The 22,683-nt window shown below is 53.0% G+C and overlaps 1 long non-coding RNA gene across 3 annotated transcripts; it reads left to right on the top strand.

Moving 5' to 3' along the window:
* Positions 1-1,058: 1,058 nt before the first annotated feature.
* LOC140616305 (uncharacterized) lies at positions 1,059-8,747 on the top strand. 3 transcript variants are annotated; one of them, XR_012016854.1, is made up of 5 exons: positions 1,060-2,746; positions 3,010-3,210; positions 3,355-3,497; positions 3,690-3,868; positions 8,232-8,747. It is a non-coding gene; the product is annotated as an uncharacterized lncRNA (long non-coding RNA). The 3 variants fall into 3 exon arrangements; XR_012016853.1 differs by having other exon boundaries at positions 1,059-3,210; positions 3,690-3,954; XR_012016852.1 differs by having other exon boundaries at positions 1,060-3,210.
* Positions 8,748-22,683: the final 13,936 nt, after the last annotated feature.

A 22,683-nucleotide genomic window follows, 5' to 3' on the forward strand; every position in this document is an offset into this window, starting at 1 on the left:
GAAATATTGAAACCCCAAATCCTCACACTTGGTTTCTGGAAGATGCATGTCGGAGGGCCACTGCTAGCCCTTGGCTGACAAGAAGGGACCGACCGTGTGTAAGAGTAGGGGAGCCACTGATCGTGTGCAGAGGCAGGGAAGAGGTGCGTCTAAATGTCAGGAAGGCCACAAAGTGCCTGCTATGTGCAGACATAAGAGAGTGGCTGGGTTCTGGGGAGGCTCCCCCTCTTCCCGGGAGTAGAGGACCAAGGGTACGAGGCCCCAAGACTCCTCAGGAGCATCCCACGACAGGTGGAGTCCCTGGGCTTCCCTGGACCAGCCAAGTCCTGGGGTGCTGGGGAAGCCAGGCCACTGCATGGGCGGAAATAAGGGGCCATGTGCTCGGCAGGTCTGGGTTCGACGTGATGCCGAGGGCCGGGCGGGTGGGGGGAGGTAACAAGACGACCAAGGACGATGGCCCAGCCTGCCCCCGGAAGGCCACGCAGCACCCTCGGTGGCGGCTCTGGAGTGAGGTGGGCACCCTTGGGTGGGGAAAGCCTGTGCGGGGCGAGCCCCGTCCGTGTGGCCCGCGGTTCTTCTGCGAACCTCCAGCTTCAGCCCGAGGAAACCTGCCGACAACGGGGGAGCCGTTGAACAAGCCGTTCCTTGTTTCTGGGGAGACAAGGTGGTGGCAACCGTCACCCTTGGTTATAAGGGACAATACCTTTCGTAGAGTGAGAGCCCCTGACTGCGGCCGAGGCTGCTCTGGCCAAGGAGGCCAGGCCCGGGCGGTCACCTCGTGGGGCCTCTGCCGCCCCTGAGGCCGCGGGGGGGGCTGTGCAACGACCCTCCCAGGAACTGGGAGCATTAAGTTGGCGTGGAAAGGACAGACCTCGCAACAGTGCCGCTGGCACAGGTGGTCACAGGTTTTGAAGACGGAGAATCCACGTCGGAATCTTCCCTCACAACGAAATACATTCCAGATGGTTTAGAGAGACGGACGTGTGGCGGATGACAAGGGAAAGGAATGTGAGGAAGCGCGGGTGAGCGTTCCTACACTCTGGGGGGAGGCGGGACGGGGTGGGAGGCTTCCCCCAGGGGAGGGGACCCAGGATTTCTCTGCGATTCCCAGCAACGCGGCCCTTCCCTATTCTTTTTTTAAATTTTATTTATTTATTCATGAGAGACACAGAGAAAGGCAGAGACCCAGGCAGAGGGAGAAGCAGGCTCCATGCAGGGAGCCCGACATGGGACTCGATCCCGGGATCCCAGGATCAAGCCCTGGGCTGAAGGCAGCGCTAAATCACTGAGCCACCGGGCTGCCCGCAGGCCGGTTTTCTAGAAGAATCGGCGCAGGTGCAGGCAGGGCGCAGGGCGCAGGTGGCTGGCTGACCCGGCTGGGGCCCCGTGGGGGGCCGGCCTGATGGGGACGGGGGACACGGCCTCCGACTCGGGACAGGCACGGGCTCCCGTATGCCAGGCCTGAGTGCCCCGGACATCCGCCGGCTGCCTTTTCCCAGGGACCGGGTGTCGGCGGGGGCGGGAATGCCCGGGAGCCAGGCCCGGGAGGCCCCGCGATGCCCACCGTGCCCGCCAACTGCAGCCACGGGCCGGGGCGTCCAGTCCCGCTGTTGGGGGCCGCAAAATGGAACAAGCCTCCAGTATTCACACGATTTCTTTCTTGCTTTGCTGGGGGACCCGATGAGGGAGTCTCTTTGCTCTCGAGCCGGGAAAGGAGGGGAGAGGGGTGAGCGCAGGAAGTGGCCTCGCCTGGCCCCCAGGGTCGCGGCAAGCCCGAGGGTCCCCCCGAAAGCTGGGGCCTCCGATGGAGCGAAGCAGGCTGAGCCCCCGGGCGGTGTGTGGGAGGAAGGGGGTCCCGGGGCTGGGCCGGGCAGCAGGGCCTGGCAGCGTCCTCCTTCCCCAGTAGCTGCCGCTCCCGTGTGTCCTCGAGTCTGCGGAGGCCACGCAAGGGGCGCTCGTTCCCTGGGGGCTGGTTTTCATTTCCTGGGCCGACGCTGCCAGCTGTGCCCTCACGGACCAGCTGCCCGGCCTCCCACGGGACCTGCGTGCACCTGCAGGGAGCCCCCCGGATGCCCGGGGAGGACTGGGCCCCGCAGCTGTGGCTGGAGGCGGGCGTGGGGCTGAGCGGTCTGGACGTGTCACAGGAGAGATGTCCCTTCCTGGACACCTGTCCGGCGGCACCGTCCCCAGAGGCCTCCCTGATCCTCCCGCTAGCTTGGCAGCCGGCCGGTTCCCACAGACCTAGCTGTGACGGGCCGGCCCTCTAGGCTGGGGATGGATGCACGCGCGGCTGTGGTTCAGGAGGGTTCAGGAAGGTCAGTGACCGGGCAGTGGGATCGTGGAGCCGAGGGCATGAGGAACAGTAGGGCGCCCGCCGTGTGGAGGGCGTGATCCCAATCCTTCAGGGGCCAAGCAGAGCCTCGCCTGAGCCACTTCCCTCCCCGCTGGTGCTTTTGGAAGTGCTGCACCTGAGCCCCTTCTCACCCTGGGATTCCTGAGAAGCCTCAGGCTGCAGGTGAACCCGCATTCCCCCGCAGAATCCTGCCCTAAACGCGAGGCGCCTTTCTTGTGGAGGAGGAGTATAATGTAGGAAGTCCTCCCGGCATCCCTCCACTTTTCTCCCCAAGAGCAGGAGGCTGGGGTGGCTCCTCTCTGCTGGTGCCCTGCCTGCCGTCCCGTCCCAGCCCCTACAGTGGACCCCAGGTCCCTCTCACTGGAAGACACCCCGACCCAAAGAGAGAGCAAGGTAAAGGCACTAACGGTGCAGGGGTGTACCTGGCCTCGGCGTGGTGAGATTTCCCCCTTGCACTATGGAAATGTTCACGTGTCTCCCCAGTCTGTCTCTCCTCCATCCCGGCACAGCCCTAGGTTTGGGGTGACGATGTCGAAGGTTTTAGGGTCACTCTACACCCCCAGAATCATCCTACAGTCCCCATCCACTGATCTGACCCCTCAGTCCACCCTCCCCGCCCTCCCTTGTGAACTGGACTCAACAGGTGGGGGGTTTAGGGGACATCATAGGACCCTGATCTACCATCCATCGATGGAAGACCCCAGCGAGGGCAGTGGAGTGGCATGAGTGTGACCCCCGGTCGCCCCCATGCCATGAGGATGAAAGTTCACATCTGTGAGGACCCGGCAGGTGGGAGTCAGAAGAAACCCTCACTCAGACCCCAGGAAACTCCTTCAGGAGCTGCGGGAGGCGTGAGGGTGAGGACTGGCTTATGGGGGGTCCAGTCCCAGTGGAACGGATCCCAGCAAAATGAGGCAGGGGCGTCGTAGGGCGGAGTGGCTGTGAGTCTGTGGATGGGGCTCCCTCCCCACTTAGACCCAGACACGTGTTGGAATTTCCAGCCCCAGCTCCGGAGATCATGCCCTGAAACCCAGGAGTCCCCGCCCGGAAAAGCCAGACAGAGGGCAAGGCGGGCCTGTCTGGCCGCAAAGAGGTCCGTACGTCGTCCTCACGTCTTCCCGGACATGGGACATCTGGCTTCCAGGTGGCAGTGCGCCGTCTGAGGGGAGGCAGGTGTGGGACCTCGGGGCCTCCAGGGGAGGTGATGGACCCAGGCATCCCGTGCCAACTGCCCCGAGGTCCCCCGGTGCCCCCCTAGAGTCTGGACATCCAGACAGATGATGGGGCGATCGCACAAGATGGGCGATTTCAAAAATAGACCGTTTGGCAACAACAGTTTAGGTTTACAGAAACATCACAGAGGTGGTACGGAGCTCCCGTATGCCCCACACCGACGGCGCGTTTCGGTCTCCCGTCTCCCGTCTCCCACCTCGTGGGCCTTGGTGGCTTCTCTGCGGCGGAAGGCACGGCTGTCCGGGCTGGCCCTGCGACCAGTCCACGGCGAGGGCCTCGTTGGTGAGGCGACATCTGTGCGGCCCTCCGCTAACACCCAGATGTTGTGTCCCCCCTCCCCGGCCGGGAGCCAGGCTGGCACAGCACCGGTGGGCATGGCTGGGCCTCCCCCGGGAAGGAGGGGCGAAGGGCAGGGGAGCACACGGGTGCCCTGGCGGGGAGTGAGGGGCACCCCCCATCCGGGTGGCCACCTCAGTGTTTCTGGGGACCTGGGTTGTCCCGGACTGGGCGACGGAGACTGTCAGGGGCTCTTCTGGTTCTTGCCATCGGCACCTGTCACTCGGCCCTCTCTGCCTGGCGAGGCTCGTCTCCCCCATGTGGGGAGCCCCCCGTGTGTGGGCTCCTGGGGCTGCTCCATTCTCCCGAAGCCCGGCGCCGGAGATGGAGTGCGCGGCCGGGTCAGGACGGCTCAGTGACGGGGGCGGGGGGGGGCGTTGCCCACGGTCTTCTTTCCCAGAAGGGGATGCTTGCTGGGGGCTGCATAACGACCCCCCAACATGTCCCCATCCTTATCCCTGAACCCCACAATGCTGCCCCAGACGGAGAGGGACTTTGCAGGTGTGCCTCAGGTAAGGGTGCGCAGGTGGGCGATGATCCGGGTTTTCCAGGAAGGCACAGTCTAATCAGGGGGTCCTCGTGAGACAAGGCGAGAAGGTCGCAGGGACAAAGCCGTGCGACAGTGGGAGCAGGGCGAGAAGAGCCACTGCGGTGGGGGACATGGCCGAGGACCCCCAGCCCCACCCCTGCCGCTGGCTTTGCCCCGTAAAGCTCAGTTCAGGGGTCTGACTTCCGAGCTTGGGTTGTTCCGGCCACCAGGTCTGTGTAACTGGGTGCGGCGGCGGCAAGAGGAGGCTACGGCGGCCTCCATATAACCTGTTAGATGGCTTTATGCATTTTTAAAAAATTATAGACTGTTCCGTGCGCACATCGCTGGTGCTCCCGGGGCATTCACACGAGGCAGTGCGGGCCAGCGGGGCAACACCGCCACCGTCCCGCGGGCAGGTACTGGTCGCCCGTGTCGTAGTGCAGACAGGGAGGCTGGGGAGGCCGAGCGCCCTGCTCAGGGACACAGAGCCACACAGGCCACGCAGCGGAGCCCCTGGCCGGGCAAGCGGCTACGGGTCCTTCCTGGGCAGCGTCCTCCAGGCCTTTGGATGGGCTCCCACGCACCCGCGGCTGAGCCAGCAGCCTGGGGGGAGGGCGGGCAGGGGGCTCCAGGACAGAGAAGCCTCCAGAAGAGCCCGGCTAGCCCGAGGACAGTGTGACGTGGCGGGGGCCCCGGGAGGGCTGTCACACAAGCAGAAGACGTCTGTTCCTACGCATATTAACTCTGCTCCAAGGGGGAGACCCACGAAGAGGGAGGCAGGGCAGGCTAGGGTGCGCGGGGTGGCCCCGCAGCTGACCCCAGGGCAGGGTGCCCCGGGAGCCTGCGGGCTTGCGGGTGATGGTGCTCTCTGCTCCTGGTTGGTCCCCGCGCCCCGCGGCACACCCAGAACAAGGACGCTAAGGGACGTGTCCCCACATGGGGAGCGGGAGGGGACGCTGCTGGGGACAAGGTTCGGGATTCCCATCAAGGCAGCAGGTGCAGCGCTGGCCTCGCAGGCTGCAGGTGGTGGGGCGCAGGGACCTATGTGCCAGGTCTCCCCAGCGCTGCCCGCTCCCTGCTCCCCTGCCGCTGGCACAGGGGACATCCCGGAGAAGGACTCGGAAAGCATCGAAGGAGGACCCTCAGGACACCTTGGGGCTCACCCTGCAGCCTAAAGCTCCAGGGCGCCTGTGTCTGGTCCTGAGAGGCCTTTCCAGGGGCTTCCCTCCGGCCCTCCTGCCCCGGCCTCCTGCTCCCGTGGACACACTTGGAGCTCAGGTCCCCTGCAGCCCTGGGGACCCTCGGTGGCAGAGGGACAGCGGGCCAGAGGGGTAGAGAATGAGGGGGTCAGAGGGACAGAGGGGCAGAGGGGCTCCGAGAGTTGAGAGAGACGGAGGCGCGGGTGTCAGAGGGAGGAGGCGGGCAGCAGGCGGTGGTCAGAAGCCCAAGCGCCGGCCTGTACGGGCGAGTCCAACGGGTTCCCCGCTTTCATGTGTGGTCTCCAGTGTGTCATCTGGGAGCACTTTGCAGCGTGGCGAGCTGCGTGTCGTGAGGGACCGCGGGCCAAGGTCCCCTGCTCTGGTGGTGGTCACGGCTTTCTCGGCCCGACCTTTCCCGAGGACGGAGGACACGCGTTTCGAGCAAGAGATGCCTTCCTCCGCCCGTTCGCTCGGGTTCGTGGAGCCCCTGTCGTCAGGCCGCAGCCCCCGCCTCGCCCCCCCGTCTCTCCTGGAGCCGGGGAGCCTTGCCCTCCCCTGCCCTGCGTGCCACACACACGCACGGTGCACATGCACTGCACACACGTATGCTGCACACACCGTACGCTGTACACTATACACACACACACACGCCATATAGCACACGCTGCACACACCCAGCACACGTGCTGCGTGCACTGCATGCTGCAATTGTACACACACTACATGCTGCACACATGCATGCTGCACACACACTACACACATGCACACCACACACACACACCATACACTGCATCTGCACACACACCGCATCTGCACACACGCATGTTGCACACACACAGTGCACATCACACACACGCATGCTACACACACACTGAACACATGCATACCACACACCACACCACACACTGCAACTGCACACACACATGCTGCACACACACAGTGCACAACACACACACACGCATGCTGCACACACACCACACACTGCATCTGCACACAGTGCACAACACACACACGCATGCTGCACACACCACACACTGCATCTGCACACATGCATGCTGTGCACACACACACTGCACACAACACACACAACACACACTGCAACTGCACACACACATGCTGCACACATGCATGCTGCACACATGCACACCACACACACACACCACACACCGCATCTGCACACACGCATAAGCTCTATCCAAAGTCCTTTGTTCTCTGTCCTAGAGCTTTTGTGCCTGCGTATGCCTTTCTCTACTTTGTGTTTATCAAGAGGTTTTTGGCTTCTTATTATGCATCTTGATCCTCTCTCGTGACTTCTCTCCTCAGTTCTCACGGCTCCAGCCAGATTGTGAATTTTCCGGGGTCTGAGTTTCTGGCTTCTTTTCCTATTAGGAGCGCCTTCTTCTGCAGCCAAATTGGTGTTTGCGTCTGGGGCAGAGGAGGGATCTCAGATGGTGCTGACCTGCTCACCCTCATCTCCCCAGATCCCTTTTTCCATCCCTGGTACCCTCTTCCCTCCCCTATGATCCCCTACCCACACACAACACACACTGTGAGGGTTATTTGCTTGTGGCTGGTTTTCATTTTATAAGGCGTGAGGACGTACTAATGCCCCAGTGCATGAGGTCCGGTGTGGGCTGAAACCCATGCAGTCGCACCCCCATGTCTAGTGCCTCGAACCCCAAACAGACCTCCATGCGCTGACAGTGATGTCTTGTCAAGGGGGTCCTAGTGTGTTAGGGTCAGCGTGGTAGCTGAGAGGAGAAAACCCCAAGGCTGGGGAGTCTCCAAGCCGCCCAGCCGGCTGAGCTCTGCAGGGCTGCCCTCCACGGTCCTCCTTCAGCCCTCACCAAAGGTCTTGCATGAGACAGGACCTTTTACACTTTCTGGAACTCATGGACTCCAGTGTCCAAGGGATTAAAATGCTGGCCCATGGCTCAGAAACAATTCTGGGAAGAAAGCTATTTCTCCTTTTTGGACACATGCTGCACTTCCTCCGGAGTCTGTTGGAACCCGCGCACAACCTGAAGAGGACACATCTTGGCTCCATTCTGCAACGAGTCTTTGAGCAACCAAGCTCTTGCGAGTTGCCTTGGATGGTCTACGCCACACAGCGTGGCCAGCTGGCAGCGAAACACTCACGTTAGCAGAAATGCTTGTTTTGCTGAGTTTGAATTTTTTAAAACCTGATTCCTACTCGGCCGACTCGTGTGTGTGAACCACAGAGGAGCAGGCGTGGCGACTTTATTTCTCCTTTGTGTCTCTTCTGGAACAGGAAAGGCCCTGTGAGGCCCACCGTGTGTGTGTCTGTGTGTCTGTGTGTGTGTGTGTGTGTGTGTGTGTGTGTGTTGGTCATTTGGGAGGGTAAACATTTGGAATTTAGTCGGTTGCCTTTTTTTCTTAGATGTTGAGCGGGACTACAAAAACTCCAACAAAGAAAGAAACATATTCCTAACCCAGACACACAGAGTCTCAAACTTTAAAGATTATTCTAGAACCGGAAACCAAAAATTGCTTAACTCTTATAATAGATGCATTTGAAGTAAATTAAAAAAACTTAATCCAAGCCTCTTTTCTCTGCAAGCTGAAGAAAACCATCTGTTTCATCAGGCTGGCTCTGGAATGCTGTGCGGCTGGGTCTGAAGCCCCCGGTTGCAGCCCCCCAAAGCCACGCACCCGACTCCAACAAAAGAAGCACAGAATAGGAACCGCTCGCGGGCTGCCAAAGCCGCCTTTCCCGGGCGGAGCGGGGCAGTGGTCACTTGGCAGGAGTGAAGGTCTTGCTGCCTGGAGTCGTACTTGGAGGAGCACGGAGTTGGTTCGGTTGCTCTGGAGGCCCGTGGAAATGAACGTGACCTGCGTGTGGAAGGCGCGGCTCCCGGCTGCGCGGGCCGTGGGCTGTGGCCGGGCTGTGGCAGCAGAAGACGGAAAGGGACCGAGTGTCCAGCTCCCAGCTCCAGCCCTCGGGGCCCCCGGTGACAGTTCCTCGGCATCACTCTGATCCCGACCGAGTGGGGTGTTCACATTGTGAAATGAGCTGCGTGGCTGACCTGAATGAATCCTTACCTAGCGAATTAAAAAAAAATTTTTTTTGAACTAATGACAGAGTCAGTAATTATAGACCCTGCGCAAACGTGGGTCCCCGTGGACGCATCTCCCGGCGGAGGCACCTGCACAGCTTCGGTGGTTGGACGGTGGGGACCAGGAGCAGGGAGGGGGCTGCAGGCGGTGCGGGGGGCCCGGCAGGAAGCGCCAGGCAGCGGCCCGCGGGTGAGACGCGCGGGGATGGGGGCGCAGTTTATCGGCACTTCTCTCTTTTTTTTTCTTTTTAAGGATTTTATTTATTTATTCCTGAGAGACACAGAGAGAGGCAGAGACACAGGGAGAGGGAGAAGCAGGCTCCACGCAGGGAGCCCGATGCGGGACTCGATCCCCGGACCCTGGGGTCATGCCCTGAGCCGAAAGCAGACGCTCAACCGCTGAGCCCCCAGACGTCCCATCGGCACTTCTCTTGACTTCCTTCTCGCGGCTTCTTCCTTTCCTCCTGCTTCCAAACATCCTCCCAACGGCCAGCACCCACGCTCACCACTCCCGCCACCCCACGGCCTCGGGGGATGCGGGGTAAGCCTGGGGGGCCCAGCGGGAGGGGTGCTCTGCTTTTGCTCCTGGCCGCTGTGCGTAGCCCCCCGCCTGGCTGAACCGAGCCCTGCAGCGTCCGGCTTTCTCCCGACGCCAGGCTCCCCCGCGGCCTGGCCTCCCTGACCGCCCCCGGCTCGGCCGCCCGGCCCCGCTGGCCCGCGGAGGCTGCACGTCCCTCGGGCACCTCAGGTCACGCACAGTCCAAAGCCACTCTGCGGTCCGGCTGGGGCTTCCCGGGGTGAACCCCACCCCCGCCGCGTCCCCCGCACCTGCCCGCCACGGCCCCGGGCGCCTCTCACGCTTCCTATCCCGCTGGCTTCTGCGTGGGACCAATGAGATATGGGGCCGCCGCTCGTTCCTGCTTCCGGCTCGCACCCCGACTTTGCTGCCTGTTGTGCTGGTGCCTCCCCTGTGCCCCTTCCGTGTTCCACAGAGCGAGCCTGTCCCCGTCTTATTTTCGACACTTGAGGGCCGTTTGGTGCTTATTAGAGACGCATGTGACTCTTCACCAACATAGCCCCGCGCCTGTTGTTTGGACCCTTGCATCTTATGGGTCCCCAGACCCCTTCCATCTCCGCCCTCCAGCTCTCCGTTGTTTGCTTTGAAGGTTTTCTCTTCCTTCCTTGCAGCTTCTTTCTTCTCCGCTCTCTTGCTGTGGCACGCGCCTGCCTGGCTACCATCCCGGGGGCAGAGCGCAGCCTGTGTGTACCCCTCCATGGCCGGCCTTCTGGCACAAGGTGTCGGGCCGAACGTGTCCTGTCCTGGTCACCTCCGCAGAGCAGTTCCCTACGCGCCTGTGTGGCTGGGGACCGGGGCAGCTGGAGCGCACCTGCCACACGCCCCTCAGACCTGGATGGGGGGCGGGCAAGCCCCTGGCCTCTGCCCAGGACCTTGAACCTTGCAGGCCTTGGTCTTGGGGTTCCTGCAGTCCCGGGGGTGGGACACCTGCTGACCCCAGGCTGGAGGTGGTGTTTCCCATCCAACCCCTGGACCGTCCTGGTCATTACAGGTGTAATGCACCCTGGGCCCAGCCAGAGGTCTGGGGGTGAGGAGGCTGGTGAGCAAGCAGGGCCAGGACGGTCTCCAGTCTTGTCCATGATGGGGTGGCCCCCTTGGCAGCATAGATGCCGGTGGGCACGGCCCTCCAGGCCTCCTCCTGCCCTGGGTCCTCCAAGCACAGCGGCCCTTGGTCACCACCTGGGCATTGATGAGACTCTCTGGACCTGCTCTCAGAGCTGTGACCCCTATCAGTCCTCCAGGGGTGGGCCCTCTGTGTGTGCACCCCACCCTGGGCCCCGGGGTGGGGCTCTGAGGCCGTGTCCCTGGGAAGCTGGCCTTGGCCTCTCTGGATGCCCCGAGCCTCCTGAACAGTGGACCGTGTTGGGGGCAAAGTTCACGCTGGCCTTGCAATGGGCTGAATGTCTGTGTTCCCTCAAATTCACACACTGAGACCCTAAGCCCCAGGGTGATGGCCTTCGGGAGGTGAGGCCAGGATCCCACGAACGGGATTGGTGCCCTTAGGAAAGTGGCTCCTGAGAGCTCCCTGCCACCCTCCGCCATGGGAGGAAATAGAGAGACCGCCCTCTCGGAACCCGGACACGGGTCCTTACCAGACTCTGAACCCGCTGGCGCCTTGACCCTGCACTTCTAGCCTCTAGCACCGTGAGAAATGAAGGTCTGTTGTTCGTCGCGCCGCCTGTGGTATTCTACGTCAGGGGCCTGTGCAGACCGAGCCAGGCTCCGACTCCCCAGGAGCCCCGGCAGCTCCTGCGGAAGAGAGTCTAGAGGCTTCTCCTTCCTCAGGGTGCCAAGCCCGGACGGCCGCGATGGGCCCGGGACTGGGTTTTCCTGTTAGGCCCGTGCACGGGTGGGCGATGAGGGGGCGCTCAGACCGCAGCTCGCTGCCCCAGGACACACCGCCTTGTTGCCACAGCGCCCTCGGCCCCAGAAAGGCCTGGCTCTGCCCCGGCCGGCCTCCCCCAGGCCGCACGGTGAGGGCCCTGGGCCTTGGTGAGTGCTCAAGGCCGGGGGCCCCCCACGGCGTCCGGCCCGGGGTGCAACAGCCCTTGGCAGCACGGGCTGTGTCTGCAGGTAGGCAATCCTCCAGCAGCCACACCAAAAACCTTTCCTTTCGTGACGTGCCGATCACACTTGGGCAACACTCTGGGTCCCATAAGCAAACTCCCTCAACCCATAAGCATGTCTCCAGTCAGGCCTTCCTCCAGCCAGAATCCTCACTGATGCTAACGTGCGTGTGCCCCAAAACCAGGCTCAACCCACTGATGTGTGGAGTGGGCTTAGCGGCCCGGCTCTGAACAGGGCCCTCGGATACACGTCGTGGGAAGATGCGACTCGCAGTAGATTCCCAACCAAAAAGAACCATAAAGTACAATTGAAAAGCTCCTGGACATGCGTGCAGGACCCGAGAGGGGTAGGGCCGTGAGCGCTCCTGGTGAGCCCGAGGGTGGCCGGCTCTGTCCCTCCGATGATCCCCTTGTTCCGCGCATTCCCAGCTCAGCTGGCCGTCGCACCAGCAGGCGAGGTTACGGGGATCCCACGTCGAAGGGGCAAACGCTCCCGGGACCAGGCAGTGTGGTGCTGGGGGGCCTCCGCGGGCGGCGGTGGGGCATGTGACGTTCTGCGGAGTGGCCAGATGACCCGCTCACTGTGGGCCGCAGGACGGTGGAGCGTCGGGGAGGTGGGAAATCCCGCTGGGGGGCAAGTCCTCAGACGGGGCTGTGCCCTGCTTCGGAGTCTCCCTCCTGAGCGGGATGGGAAAGGACGTGGGCGCCAGGCCCAAGGCCGGGTTCGGCCTACGTCCAGACGTGTTCCTCTGCTTTACCAAAGATGCCGTCACACCCGGTGGCCGCCTGTGGGGTCAGTACTACCCTCCAGGGTACGTGGACTCACGTGGACCCAGATCTGCAAATCCAGGGCGGAGATCACGAGGACCGCCGCCGCTCTTGATCTTTTAGGTATTTAACAGAGGCGCTGACTCCCTCCAGGCCCCTGGGATCCGAGGCTGTATCTGGTGCACTGACTCGGTGGCGGAGGGGGCGCCTTTCAGGGGTCTCTGCTGACTCCCCTGCACCGTGATAGCTCTTCGCTGTCGGCCCGTGGACCAGCACGGGGGTGTGACCATCAGCACGTGTGTCCAGTGCACGTATGGAGGACGAGAGAGGACAGCTTTAGGTGGGGTTGGACCCAGGGAGCCCCTCTGGTCCGTCCTGGAGCCAGGACCCCCTTTCTGATGTCGTGGCCTTCGTGCACCCCAGGCCGACAGGTGCGTGTGCTCCATCCCAGGCAGAGACGTCCCCCCCACCCCCCGTCGGGGTCCCACAGGCTAACAGGCATTTGGCTCTTCGTCCTCCCCAGCTCGCTTAGACGGCGAGGCCTCCGCGGGGCCGCCGGTGCTTCCCGCTGCCCTTCTCGTCCCTGCTGCCCTGGGGGCGGGCTCTGTGGTGCCATCTGCCGCCACCGCCCCCGGGGCCCACCCCGAGCTCCCCCGTCAGCACTGCTTTCTGAATCGCCTTGGCGAGGGCACATCCCCGTGGAGCCCAGGTGCCCGGTGGGCTTCCTGGGGCGAGCCCACTTCCCCGAGCCTCCTCCCCCAGCCCCAGGCTCTCCGTCCTCCCGTGTGGCCCGTGGCGGTCTCCACACGTGCCACGTAACGGCACGTGGCCGCCCTCCTGGCCTTGTCCGGTGCTAGACACCGGGTCAAGGAGAATGTTCCATACGAGCAAACTACTCCTTGGTCAAACTCCCGCTCCGTGCCCTGGTCGGCACCCTCAGGACCCTGTCCCCGGGTCCCCTGCTGGCCCTGCTGGTTCACAGGGGCCACATTCTGCACCCCCTTTGGGACACAGTCCCTTTCTTCTCCCAGGGGCCCAGCTCATTCCTGGGGCCAGCGTCGTGACTTGTCCCTGGTCTGGTGGCCGGGAAGGAGCTAGACTAAAACCCCCCACGGCTCCAGACCAGTACTTCCAATTCAAAGTCCGCACATAGGGGTCTGAGTTTACCTTACCCATCTCTGTCGGTACATTTTCCTCTTTCCCTCTGGAAGTTCTAGTCCCTACCAACACCACGCCTTTGTTTTATCTTACGGGGCACGTCAGAAGTTTCTGGAAGCTTTGCCGGCCGTGCCAGCAGCAATCTAATGACAAAGAAGCCCTCAAGGATCTGTTGCTCTTTGTGTCCTTAGGGTACCTCCCAAGCACACGTTCCCACATCTGCCTCGTGTCTTTCCTGAGGGTTTTGAAGTCTGCCTCACTGGGGTCTAGCACACTTTTTCTTACACCCTCCTACGTGTTTCATCTTTCTTATTATTACTGCAATCTTCTCTCGCGTTGGGTTTTCTGACTGTCGTCCGTAAGCGCATCGATGAACTCATTTGTCATTTGTATTAGTTTTATCCCTGATTCTTTCGAGTTGTCCAGGAAGACCTTCAACATCTACAAACAGAGGCAGTTCCGTTTCTTCCTTCCTAATTCTTAAACTTTTGAACGTGTCTTTGGTCTGACTGTGCTGCTTTTACCCTCCTGGGTGCGCGGCTGGAAGGCGCTCTTCCTTCCTCTCTGACCCCAGGGAACACGTGCCTGGTGTCTGTCCCTGAGGCAGACTGTTGGATTTGGGGGCTGCTGATACATATTTCACTGATGAATATGAATATCACAGTTCATTAAAATAACCAGAATGGGTTTTTTTTCTTCTTTTTTTTTTTTTGCATGTGTCAGAGCCGTGCATGTAACATGGAATTACGTGGCCTTTGAGCATTTGGTGGGATTTCCTGAGAGGCCATCCGGGTGGGCCCGGTTGCTTTTCGGGCTGTAGCTCTGTGATCACGTTCCATGGTTCGTCTCGGGAGCGGTCTGAGGAAACTCTCTATCTCTACAGGGGTCAGTTTTGATAAATCGTATTTTCCTAGGAAGTTCTCACTACTTTGAGGTTTTCACGTTTATTTACATTCAGTTTGGCAAAGTACTTTCTTGTTTTTAGAAAGTCTTGTATTTCAATGGCTGTCACCCTTGTCATTTGTTATTTTGTGTGTTTGTGTTTTCCTCTTTTTTATGATTAGTTTGGCCCATGGCTTGTCTTAGTTTTCTTTCTTTTTTTCCAAATAACAGGCATTTGAATTTATTTTATTAAATTTATTTTAGTTCCATTTTCTTTATTTTTCCAAAGGATTAATTTTGGCTTTTATCATTATTTTCTTTTTTCTGCCTTCTTTTAAATTACTTTCTTTTCCTCTTTCTGGTGTATTGGGTGGAATATTTCCTTTTATGTTTCATCTTCTGGTGATTTAGTTAGGCATAAACTATAAACTGTCTTCTGATTACTGCTTTAATTTTATCCGACTGATTTCACTGTGGCTTTTCCATTATCATCGTTCTTTCAAGAAATTCTGCAATTTAGGTCTGTTTGTGGCCTTTGACCCTAAGTTTTTAATTGACAGGTTTTTCTAATTGTCTGGTGGAAAGGACTTTTTGTTATTAATTTTGAGTTTTGTTTCATTAAGAGCAGAAAATGTTGTTTGTATTAATTCTATTTTCTGGGATTTCCTGAGCTTTGCTTTGTGGCCTGGAAGACTGGGTTTTCAAGAATGTCTTGAGTACACATGCTGTCTTTGTGATGAGATCAGGGATTGGTGCACCTTATTAGATATGCCATTTAGGGTTTCTGTTTCCTTTTTGGTCTATTGATGTTCACTGAACCCATCTTTAGCTGAGGGCAGGTTTTTCTCTTCACCTCTTCTGTTGTTACTGGTATGAGTGCTGCTGCATCATTTGGAACATAAATATTATTTCATTCCATTCTATATTATATTATATAGAATATAATAATTCTATATTATAGCTTATAGCACTAGAGACTGTCATTCTTGTCTCATTTGATCTTCTTTTGCCTGAATCCTACCCTGTCATGTATTAAGAGCACAAATCCTGCTTTCTTTCCACTTGCCTATTCTCTTTTCTTATTGTCCTTTTTTAATTAAGATTTTATTTATTTATTCATAGGAGACAGAGAGGGAGGCAGAGACACAGGCAGAGGGAGAAGCAGGCTCCCTGCAGGGTGCCCAATGTGGGACTCAATCCCAGGACCCCGGGATCACACTCTGAGCCAAAGGCAGATGCTCAACCACTGAGTCATCCAGGGGCCCTCTTATTGCCTTTCTTAATCACTTTCTGTTAGGCATGTCTCTTACACAGCACGGAGTTCAGCTTGGCTTTTTAAGTTAGTCTTAAAATATTTTCCTTCTAATTGGTGAGTTTTTTCTTATTACTTTACTATGCTGACTTAACTCAAAGCTCTCTGGCTCTGTCATATTATTTAATGTATACTGACCATGTACAATAGGTCATATCTGCTTTAGCTCTTTTACCTTGTTGTCTGTTTTAATTTTTATCTCTATTTTTCAGTTAGTATTTAGGAAGGTTTGTATTTTTATACGATTTTGCAGAATTTGAATATTTATATTCATATAACATTTGTATTTATGCATTATATCCCTTCATTTAATGTCCTTAGTCCTCCCCTCATTTATATATGCTTCAATTACTTGGTTTGCCAATCTAAATTATATATTTTGATCCTTACCCATTACTACTTATTACCTATAAGTTGATCAATAAACCTATTCTATTTTTCTTTTTACCTTCTCAGTTTTCCTCTTTGTCAAATGCTTTTACTCATACTACACTGCTTTTTGTTTTTAATGATCTTAATTCCATAGAGTGTTCATAAGGTTGGGAAAAGAGGTAACATAATTCTGTATTTAGAGATTGAAGATGTTCTTGAAAACATTGTATATATATTTCTGTGTTTCCAGACATTACAGAAATCCTGTGAAATTCACTACATTCTGTGCTTCCTGCAGTTCTGGTACGCCATCTCTCTTTCTTCCCTCTGGAAACTGAGTCACACGTTAGGGCTTGTTATCAAGTGCCTTGCTATCTGTGAGTATCTGTCAGTCTGGATATTTTCTTCTGTTCTTAAGTTCTCTAATTCTCTCTTCAGCTGTGTCTAACCTTCCACTGAATTCATCTGTTGTGTCCCCGTGTTGTGTTTTGTCACTTCCTTAATTTCCATTTTTAAAGTTTCAAGCTCTTTGAAAAAATTTCCATCTTGTCGTTTATTCCATTAAACATATCAGTGATCATTATTTTAAAGTCTATCTTGTCATGCCATTATCTAAACCACTTCATATCCATTTGTTTCTCTTCATTTGGTCTTTTCTTTTTCCTCTTCTTTTTTTTCTTGTCATCTCATAAGTCTGGTTATTTCTTTTTTACTAAGTTCCAAATATGGTGTATGAAAAACTGTGGAAGTAATTGAGGTATGGAATGACATTGTTGTTTCTCCAGAGGGAATTTGCATTTGTTTCTGAAAGGTGGTTAGAGGCACTCATCATCCCAGATGACCTTAAGTGATTAGGATTTGAGAGGAAGCTGGGTGCTGTCTTTGCAAGAATTATCTATTTCTGGTTCACTCATATACTCTATAATCCTCAGATAGTCCCCAAACTCTCTCCTTGGCAGACTCTAATTTTCCTCTTATCCCTGTGACTCTAAAGCACTGCTCAGCTTCTCAACCTTTTTTCTGGAATAGATATATGGCCCTGGGGAAAATCTGGGCTTTCTGAGTTTCTTTCTTTTCCTGGAGCTTTGCCTTATGTTTCTTCACATTATTAGCTGTCTGATGTCTTCCAACAGATTTTTTTTTTGGTCCAGCTCTTCTGTTTTTTTCTCAGCTGAAGGGTTGGCAGGAATTACCTATTCTATCATTCCTGGAAGAGGAATTTTTGGATAACTTTCATACTATTTGGCATTTTCCAGATTTTTTTTATAGTAAACTTGTATTTATTTCATAACTATAAACAATTAAGGAATTAAAAATACCAGGTAGATATAGAGGAGCATATCAAGGGATCGTAGATGAGGACCCCTGCTCACTGAGCTCTGTATTGTGTTAAGGAGATAAATTTGTTGATATGGGGGCCAGTTAGCCCCTGCTCTATGGGGCTCTCTACCCATTAGTTTTGCAGGAAAAAACCATAATAACCGGGAGACTACAAACAATGAAGGAATGTATACTTGGCTGCTCTGTCCACCAGATGTCTGTCCTGCAGCCCTAATATATATCAGAAACTCAAGGACTTTCTGAAAATCAGTTCAGTGTTTGTAAACAGGAAAGTTCCAATATGGACAGCGGAGTCACCTGAACTGCTTTTTAAAATAAACATATTGAGTATTTCTTTCCATGTATCTTGAGCTTTTGCCTCTTTTTTGTTTAACTAACTTTCTCCTCTTTAGCTTTTGGATCACTTGAAAGACCCGTATAAGTTTACAACATTAATAGCATATAATGTTGTGATATTTTGTAACTTGAAGCCAAGTTAAACATATGGCCATTTTAATGTGATTTTGTTGAAAAATTTTTTTTTGGAATGTCTTTTATTCACTCTTAGGCAGAGCTAATTATAGATGGATTTTTAGCTTGCATGTTAAGCACATGATTTGGGATGTCTGAACAAGAAAGAAGGGCCAAATCTCTCCTATGGGAACAGACAAATCCTTTGGTTGTACTGGATTTTTTTAATATTAACTATTATTCCAGTGATATTAATCAATTTTTGGGCTTCCGAATGTCTTACTTATAACACAATTTTATTATAGTAAGACTTAATCTGCATAATTAAATGTGTAAAATTACTGACACTCTAAATTTAATGTTTTTCATCAGTTTAGGTTTTAAAAGAGACATTGTCTGTAGGATGCCCAAATAACTACTGATAGCCTACCCTGCAATCTGCCTTCTGCCCACTTGGCTCACCAGTGACTTCTGCAACACGTCATGAGCAATCCCTTATTGGGCACCTGCTGTATGTTTATTCCAGTGCTGAGTCCTCTGGAGGCTATAAATATTTTTTTAAATGTAGTTATGGCAATGTAGCTAGGTGGAGAGGATCATATGGGATAGTATAGAGGTGGTGAGCCCTGTGTTTAAGGGATATTTTATGTAGGTAAGTAGCTTTCCTGAACTTCATCCAGAACAGTGCCTACACCATAGAGTTGTTTAGGTTAAAAAAGATAAAACATGTAAATAAGATAAAACATGGTAATAAACTTAGCTCATTGTCTGTCTCATGGAAATCTATCTATCTATCTATCTATCTATCTATCTATCGTCTAATTTGATTCAGAAGTTAATTATTTTATGATTGATAAGCACTTTTGATTAAATATGAGTTTCATTATCTTTCCTTTCCACTAAAGATTTCCAGCCTTGGTTTTTCAGCTGTATTGACATATAATTGACATATAGCACTGTATTAGTTTAAGGTGTGCAACAGAATGATGTCAGTATCGTGCAGTGATCACCACAGTACGTTTGCTTAATATCCATCACCTCACATAGTTATGATTTTTTTCAGATAGTGAGAACTTTTCAAATCTACTTTCTTAGCAGCTTTCAAATATACAGTACATTATTATTGACAATAGTCACCATGCTGTACATTGCGTGCACAGGACTTATTTATCTTATAGCTAAAAGTTTGTATCTTTTGGCCACTTCACCCATTTTACCCATCATCCCCCCCCCATGCCCCTGGAAACCACCAGTGTGTTCCCTGTGTCTATGGGTTTGGGGCTTTTTTTATTCCACATAGAAGTAGGATCATATAGTGTTTATCTCCCTCTGACCCGTTTCACTTAGCATAGTGCCCTTGAGGCCCATCCGTGTTGTGGCAAATGGCCGGATTGCCTCCATTTTTGTGGCCGAATAATATTCCCCTGTATACACAGATCACATCTTTACTCATTCATCTTCTGATGGACACTGGGTATTCCCATGTCTGGCTGTGGTGAATAATGCTGCAGTGGATCACAGATGTGGTCATGTGCCCCATCCTTGTCACCACAGAAGTGGTGGGGAGAGTGGCAGCAGGTGAGAAGACAGCATGAGACCACTGGGGCAAGAAGCAGCACCAACAGGGCGGCAGTGAGGGGAAGAAGAGCATCCAGGGGAACTGGGGGGCCCTGGGGATCATGGGAAGCTCTCCACGACAGGTTTTCCTGTGATACAATAGCAGCGCGTCTTTCTGGAACACAAACCTATTATCTTTCTAAGGTCCTTATCTTTTCTATTTCCTCCTTCCTTCCCCTCCTGACTGCCATCACCATGTCACTGACCACGCTCCTAGCCAATGCTGGCTGGAGCTTGAAAAGAAGAACTGAACCAAAGCAGCTACAACCCTGTGCTCATGGAGGAAAAACTCAGTGGGGGAGACATTTTGAGCTGTGTTCTCAGAGCTGGGTGACAGTAACTGGGGAGGGAATTTGGGGGGCAGAGCCCAGGCTGACTCCTCATTGGGTCCCCGAAGGAGTAGAGCCGCCACTGGATGGGAAGGATGGGATGAGTCAGCACAGAGAGGGAAAAGGATCCAAGCAGAATAAACAGCGTATGCAGAGGGCAAGTTGTTCTTCAGAACAGGGGAAGAATGTAATTCCTTAAAGTTATGCTCAAGGACGAGTGTACTCAGACTTGTGAAGGTTGAGAACATTTTGGGGAGGGAAGCCCTGAGAAAATTTTATCCCCAAAGTATTTTTAAAAAGCTGGCCAGAATTATTTTATGGGAGCAGTTTCTGTATCTTCTATATTCAAACATGTCAAATATAATCACTTAAAAGCAAACCCATTTGTATAACTTTCAATGTTCTTAGAATAATGATGAGATTCTTGACCTTTTAGTACAAATACATCACTGCTTTTTAAAGTCTCATATCCATACCCCTGCAACACACACACACACACACACACACACACACCTTTCCTGGTGGCCTTAAAATTTTATGAAAAGTTGCTCGTCCTAAGCAACGTTTCAGTTACAAATGTATTTGTATACATTTCTACATTTTTTTTGCAGTGTGTATATAGGTTATTGTCTGAGGCTTTGAGACTTTCCCGTTTCTGAAAAAGTGGAAGCAGCAAGGCTTTCTGGTCCGTACATCAAATACTACTTAGCTGAGTTAGGTTTCACTTAATCATGCTAAAGATTTAGTAAAATTAGCGTCCTAATGTGTGAAATAGATTGGATTTTTTAAGTGAGCAATTTTTTCCCTTTCTATTTGGTGCTAAGAACTTCAAGCATCTTCTGTTTGATGTGTGCCTAGGCTGCCTGCCTCCATCCTCCAGGGGTCCATGAGTGTGTCTGAGTAAAAGCAGAGGCACAGGGCTTTGGCTGGAGGCCCACAGCGGGCAAACAGATGCTGCACAAAGGAGGCCAGCTCAACCTCATCCTCACACATCCGGACAAGCCTAGCCTGCATCCTGAAGACAGCAATTATGTGCAGAAGATGCCAAATTGCTGCATATTTCCAAACATTTGGAATCTTAATCCCTTCAGGAAGGAAGCTTTTTCTTAGATGCCATACCAAACCTAAATGGCAGAAATAATTCACATGTTCAGAGCAAGTTGTGTTTTAAAGGAGAAAGAACTCTGAAAAAGTGACCTGAGTTTGGGTCTGAAAATATAAGGGGTGTTGGGCAGGATTCCTTGGTGCCTTGGTTTCAGTCTCTTCAACAAAAGTGGAAGGGACGAACCAGACAAGGCCATTCCAGCTGGAGGAAGTCTCAGAAGAGAAGAAGATCTCTATGAATTCCGTGACAGTCAGCATCTGCAGCCACTTGGCAAATGTTTCTAAGTAAAAAGAAAATGGGAATACTTCCAAGTTGCTGGTCAGTGTGCCCCCTGCCCCAGTGAATAGAATTGAGGAAGTATGAAAAATCCAATAAAGGCTAGAAGTCTCTGGAAATAACTGCCAATGTAGCCTATCATAGGGCAGGGTGACACTGAGCAGCTCAGCTCTAGATGGTGCATTCTCTTCCCTCTGCAATGGAGCATCACTTTCCAGTGAGAAAAAGAGGATGAGTTACTAATGCAAACCCACTGCCTTATCCTAACTGTGGGTTCCAAGGAGAGGTGACCAAAAGAGTAGGTGAATCACCATCCCACTCGTTCACATTTATCCTTTCTTCTCACTTCAGCTAGATAAGACAACAGCTCCTACCACTCAACCCAGTGTTGCATAGAGAGAGGAGGGATGGTCAGTGGTGTCTCCTTCTGCTCAGAGGGCAATGGGCTGACCCCAGAGGCATGAGGCTAAGCATGAGAGAGTGTAAGGCCAGCAAGGGATGTAGGATTGCATGCCCTACTTCTGTACCAACAACCTAACAAACAAAAACCCCACGGAACCATATACTGTAGCACATTTAGAAACCTTGACAACACGACAAAAGTTCCCATGTCAGTGTTTTAGAGCCAGATAAATACCTGCCAACTATCAGAACTGACTAGGGCTGGGCATTGCAAACTTTGTGCATGATAACAACTGTAAAACAGTTCTTGACAAGGCAAAGATACAGACAGTACATCACTAAACCTCATTCCTGAGAGTTATGCCAAGCCTACACTAGGCTACCACAAGATAAATCAAGATTAAGAACCCCCAGATGGAGAGTCCTGATACGGCATGAAGGGTCGGTATTGATCATTAAGCAGTAGAGACAAACAAACAAAAAAAAAAAAAAAAGAAAGAAAAGAAGCAACTATATTACAGAATTGAGTAACATTGAAAAATTGATTAATATAATCCGTCACATCAGTGGCTTACTAAAGAAAAATCACATGATCATTATCAATAGATGTGGAAGAAGCTTTTGACAAAAATCCAACACCCACTCATGACAAAACTCTTAGTAGACTAGGAATAGAAGGGAATTTCCTCAACTTGATAAAGGATATCTAAAAATAAACACAGTTAATGTCATACTTAATGGTGAGAAACAAAAAGTTTTCCCACTAAAATTGGGAACAAGGCAAGCATCTTCTCCCTTACAACTCCTATTTAACACTGTGTTGGAAGTCTGAGCTAATGCAATAAGGAGAAAAAAAGGAATAAAAGGTATATAGATTTCCTCCTATGGAGAGGAAATAAAACTGTCTTTGTTCACAGATAATATGATTATTCATGTGGAAAAGCCAGAAGAATTGACAAAAACCTCCTGGAACTAAGTGATTATAGCAAGGTTGCAGGATGCAAGTTAATATACAAAAGTTAACTGCTTTCTCATATAGCAGCAGTGAGCAAGTGGAATATGAAATTAAAAACACAATATCTTTTATATTAGCATCCCGCCAGATGAAACAGGTCTAAATCTAGCAAGATATGTATGAAATCTATATGAGGAAAACAATAAGACTGATGAATGAATGAATGAATGAATTCAAAGAACTGAAGAGATGGAGGGAGGTTTCACATTAATGGATGTGAAAGACTTGATGTTATCAAGATTGATTCTCCCCAAATTGGTCTATAGATTCGATGCAAACCCAATCA

This window comes from Canis lupus, chromosome 24, assembly GCF_048164855.1.
Source record: "Canis lupus baileyi chromosome 24, mCanLup2.hap1, whole genome shotgun sequence".
In the NCBI taxonomy this organism is placed as follows: Eukaryota; Metazoa; Chordata; class Mammalia; order Carnivora; family Canidae; genus Canis; species Canis lupus.